The following is a 6000-nucleotide window of genomic DNA, read 5'->3' on the forward strand; positions in this document are numbered from 1 at the left end:
AGTGATAAGCTTCTTCAAGAAGCTTATTTCCAATAGAGTACTAAATATATAAACAAATTTACGGTGGAGTCCCATATGGATAAGCTTCTTCAAGAAGCTTATTTACAACGGAGTACTAAATGAACATCCATAATATAATATATTTATAACACTCCCCCTTGGATGTTCATTAAAAGATAATGTGCCTCATTAAAACCGTACTAGGAAAAACCACGCGGGAAAAAATTCCAGTGAAGGAAAAAGAGTACACATATTTAGTAAAACGCATTGCTAGGTGCCTCATTAAAAACCTTATAAGGAAAACCCCATGGGAAAAAATCTTAGTAAGGGAAAAAGAGTGCATCGCATATTTTACTCCGCCTGATGAAAACCTTGTTTCAAATATTTGAGTCTCCGCATTCCAATCTTGTATACCATCTTCTAAAAAGTTGAAGTTGGCAAGGATTTAGTGAATAAATCTGCTGGATTATCACTTGAACGGATTTGTTGCACATCAATGTCACCACTTTTCTGAAGATCGTGTGTGTAGAATAATTTTGGTGAAATGTGCTTCGTTCTATCTCCTTTTATAAATTCCTCCCTTCAATTGGGCTATGCATGCAACATTGTCTTCGTATAAAATTGTGGGTCTTTTCTCACATTCCAAACCACATTTTTCTCGAATAAAATGAATTATTGATCTCAACCATACGCATTCTCTACTTGCTTCATGAATAACTACTATCTCAGCGTGATTTGAAGAAGTAGCAACAATAGATTGTTTTGTGGAGCGCCATGATATGATAGTACCTCCATATGTAAATACGTAGCCGGTTTGAGATCGAGCTTTATGGGGATCAGATAAATAACCTGCATCTGCATAACCAACAAGGTCTGCACTATCTTTGTTAGCATAAAACAAACCCATATCAAGAGTTCCCTTTAAATATCGCAATATATGCTTAATCCCGTTCCAATGTCTCCGTGTAGGAGAAGAACTATATCTTGCTAGTAAATTAACAGAAAATGCTATGTCAGGCCTTGTAGCATTAGCAAGATACATTAGTGCACCAATTGCACTGAGATAGGGTACTTCGGGACCAAGGAGTTCCTCGTCCTCTTCTGGAGGTCGGAACAAATCCTTATTCACTTCAAGTGATCGAACAACCATTGGTGTACTCAATGGGTGCGCTTTGTCCATGTAAAAGCGTTTTAAGACCCTTTCTGTATAGGCAGATTGATGGATAAAGATCCCGTCTGCTAAATGTTCAATTTGCAGACCAAGACAAAGTTTTGTCTTTCCAAGATCTTTCATCTCAAATTCTTTCTTAAGATATTCAATTGCCTTTTGGAGCTCTTCTGGAGTTCCAACAAGATTTATGTCATCAACATAAACAGCAAGTATAACAAATTCTGATGCCATTTTCTTTATAAAAATACATGGACAAATAACATCATTTATGTAACCTTCTTTCAGCAAATATTCACTAAGGCGATTATACCACATGCGCCCAGATTGCTTTAAACCGTACAAAGATCTTTGTAATCTGATTGAATACATTTCCTGAGATTTTGCTTCAGGCATTTTAAATCCTTCAGGGATTTTCATATAAATTTCATTATCAAGTGAACCGTACAGATAAGTTGTAACTACATCCATTAGATGTATTTCAAGCTTTTCATGTAGTGCTAAACTGATGAGATATCGAAATATTATAGCATCTATAACAGGTGAATATGTTTCATCAAAATCGACTTCAGGTCGTTGTGAGAATCCTTGTGCAACAAGGCGAGCTTTGTATCTTTCAACTTCTTTTTTATCATTCCTTTTTCGCACAAAAACCCATTTATGACCAACTGGTTTTATACCAGCAGGTGTTTGGACTACTGGTCCAAAGACCTCTTTTTTAGCAAGTGACTTCAACTCCGATTGAATTGTCTCTTGCCATTTTGGCCAATTAGATCTTTGTCGACATTCTTCGACAGATCGAGGTTCAAGATCCTCACTATCTTGCATAATATTAAGTGCAAAATTATATGCAAAAATATTATCCACCACTATTTCAGATTGATTTAAATTAATCCCATCACCGATCGAACTTATTAAAAGTTCCTCACTCACATGAGCTTCGGGTTCATTGATTTCTTCAGGAATCTCAGAACTAATCAGATTTTGGGTCTCTTCAGGAGATCCCTTCATAGTATCGTTTGATCATTTGTCGATTTTCTTTTTCGAGGATTTCGATCCTTAGAACCCAAAGGCCTACCACGCTTCAGGCGTGCTTTAGGTTCACTATCTCTTATGCTAGTAGATGGTCCTACTAGGACATCAATTCGGATAGGCACATTCTCTGCTGGGATGTGTGACTTAGTTATCCTTTTCAAATCAGTAAATGCGTCTGGCATTTGATTTGTTATATTCTGTAAATGGATGATCTTCTGGACCTCCTGATTACATATAGGGGTACGGGGATCAAAGTGAGATAATGATGAAATTTTCCACACAATTTCTCTTTTGATTTCCTTTTTCTCTCCCCCTAATTGTGGAAAATTTGTTTCATCAAACCGACAATCTGCAAATCGAGTAGTAAATAAATCTCCTGTCAATGGTTCAAGATAGCAAATAATAGAGGGTGATTCAAACCCAACATATATTCCTATCCTTCTTTGTGGTCCCATCTTACTACGTTATGGTGGTGCTACTGGCACATATACAGCACATCCGAAAATTCGTAGATGGGCAATATTTGGTTCATGACCAAAAACTAATTGTGACGGAGAATATTTATTATAATGTGTCGGTCTGAGACGGATAAGTGATGCTGCATGCAAGATAGCATGGTCCCAAGCAGTAGTGGGCAATTTTGTTTTCATAAGTAGTACTCTTGCTATCAATTGCAGGCGTTTAATAAATGACTCTGCAAGACCATTTTGAGTATGAACATAAGCTACAGGATGTTCAACTTTTATCCCAACGGATAGACAATAATCATCAAAAGCTTGAGATGAGAATTCTCCAACATTTTCAAGGCGAATAGCCTTTATAGGATAATCTGGGAATTGTTCCCTTAATCGAATTATTTGGGCTAATAGCTTTGCAAACGCCAGGTTGCGAGATGATAGTAGACACACATAAGACCATCTTGAAAATGCATCTATTAGGACCATAAAATATCTAAACAACCCACTTGGTGGGTGAATATGTCCACATATATCCCCATGTATACGATCTAAAAAGACAGAGGATTCAATACCAACCTTCATTGGTGATGGTCTAGTGATCATTTTTCCTTGATAACAAGCATCACAAGAAAATTCGTCATTTGTAAGAATCTTCAAGTTCTTTAATGGATGCCCACTCGAATTTTCAGTAATTCGTCTCATCATTATTGATCCGGGATGGCCCAAACGGCCATGCCAAAGCACAAAAGTATTTGAATCCGTAAACTTCTGGTTTACGATAGAGTGTGCTTCAATTGTACTAATTTTTGAATAGTATAAGCCAGAAGATAAAGTTGGTAACTTTTCTACAATGCATTTCTGGCCAGAAATATTCTTTGTAATACAAAGATATTCCCTGTTCATTTCATCTATTGTCTCAACATGATACCCATTTCGGCGGATATCTATAAAACTCAACAAGTTTCTTCGGGACTTGGAGGAGAACAATGCATTGTCTATAATAAGTTTTGTTCCCTTAGACAGAAATATTATGGCTCTTCCGGAGCCTTCAATCAAACTTATATTACCAGAAATTGTTGAAACATTTGCTTTTTCCTTATGCAAATAAGAAAAGTATTTCTGATCGTTGAATATGGCATGAGTTGTTCCACTATCAATAACACAAATATCTTCATGATTTGTCTTTGATCCAAACATAATTTGAGGGTTATCCATATTCTTCAAAATAACATAAATAAAATATATTATAGTAAACATCATTATCAAAGCATAACTTTTATTTATGTACAACAATTACATAACCATACTATCTATTACAAACAACAAAAATTAAAATATTTACATTTCTACAGATTCACTACCGATTACATGACTTGTTTCTCCTTCTGGGAGTGCAAAGTAATCAGCTACATCCAAATGCATGAAGTCTAAATTATCTTCAGAAATAAAATTTGCTTCAGCATTTTTCTCTGTCTTCTTCAGGGAGGCTTGATAAAGCTCAACCAGGTGCTTTGGCGTACGACAAGTACGTGACCAGTGCCCTTTTCCTCCACATCTATAGCATGCATTTTCTGCATTTGGCGCTTGCACCGCTTCATGCTTTTGTTCCTTCCTTTTCCACTGCTGGTGGTGAGGAGGCTTCTTTGGTGCATTATTATTACCATGATTGGGGTTTCTTCCCCGACCACGGCCATGACCACGACTGGGGCCACGACCTCTTCCACGTTTAGCTTGGTGGAAGTTCGTCTCATTCACTTCAGGGAATGGACAAGAACCAATAGGTCGGCTTTCATGATTTTTCATTAATAGCCCATTATGTTGCTCTGCTATAAGAAGATGTGAGATAAGTTCAGAATACTTTTTAAATCCCATCTCTCGATATTGCTGCTGCAGGAGCATATTCGAGGCATGAAAAGTGGTGAAAGTTTTCTCCAACATATCATGATCAGTAATATTATCACCACATAATTTTAATTGGGAAATAATTCTGAACATAGCAGAATTATACTCACTGATAGATTTAAAATCTTGTAGCCTTAGATGAGTCCAATCATAACGTGCCTGTGGAAGAACGACCATCTTCAGGTGGTCATATCTATCTTTCAAATTATTCCACAGTATGACTGGATCTTTAATAGTGAGATATTCCATTTTCAGGCCATCATCAAGGTAATGGCGTAGGAATATCATTGCTTTGGCACGGTCTTGGTTTGATGCCTGATTTTTATCCTTGATGGTGTATGCCAGACCCATCGCATCAAAATGAATTTCAGCATCAAGCACCCAAGACATGTAGCTTTTGTCCGATATATTCAGGGCTACAAATTCAAGTTTAGAAAGATTTGACATTATTTAGGAAAAGAAAGTTCTTACCTATAATACTTTCAAAGTATTTGCTCGAGATGTCAGAGTCTCGTGCTGATAACGTGTTATAAAATAAAGACTGTAAAGTAAAGACAAGTATAGAGAGAAACTGATATATTATTCGAATTCAAACTGATGTACATAATGAACTGAAATCTCTTCTATTTATAGAAGAAAGGAAGCTGCTGTGTAAGCTGCTACTATACCAGATATGGATAATCTTCTACTGAGAGCAATGTTTATCCATAACGGAGTACTGAAAGGATAAGCTTATTATACCCGATATGGATAATCTTCTACCGGGGGTAATGTTTATCCATAACTGGGTACTGAAAGGATAAGCTTATTATACCCGGTATGGATAATCTTCTACCGGGGGTAATGTTTATCCATAACTGGGTACTGAAAGGATAAGCTTATTATACCCGGTATGGATAATCTTCTACCGGGGATAATATTTATCCATAACTGGGTACTGAAAGGATAAGCTTATTATACCCGGTATGAATAATCTTCTACGGAGGGTAATATTTATCCATAACCGGGTACTGAAGTGATAAGCTTCTTCAGGAAGCTTATTTCCAATAGAGTACTAAATAGATAAACATATTTACGGTGGAGTCTCATATGGATAAGCTTCTTCAAGAAGCTTATTTACAACGGAGTACTAAATGAACCTCCATAATATAATATATTTTTAACATATGACTAATTTTCACATTTGTCGGAGTGATTCTTATTGACTAGGACTACTCCTTCGGGCAGACTTGATTGAAATGATACTAAGAAATGTTCCAAGTTTAACAAAACAAGCAGATAACTTCGGTTGGAATTCTCTTCATTTCGCGAGTTATAAAAGGTAAAAATCCATCAGTGAGGGCATTATTAATGGCAGACAAATAAATATCTTATGGAAAAATTAAAGAATGTTATAAATATATTATATTATGGATGTTCATTTAGTGCTCCATTGTA

Source organism: Nicotiana sylvestris, chromosome 12, assembly GCF_000393655.2.
Source record: "Nicotiana sylvestris chromosome 12, ASM39365v2, whole genome shotgun sequence".
Lineage (NCBI taxonomy): Eukaryota > Viridiplantae > Streptophyta > Magnoliopsida > Solanales > Solanaceae > Nicotiana > Nicotiana sylvestris.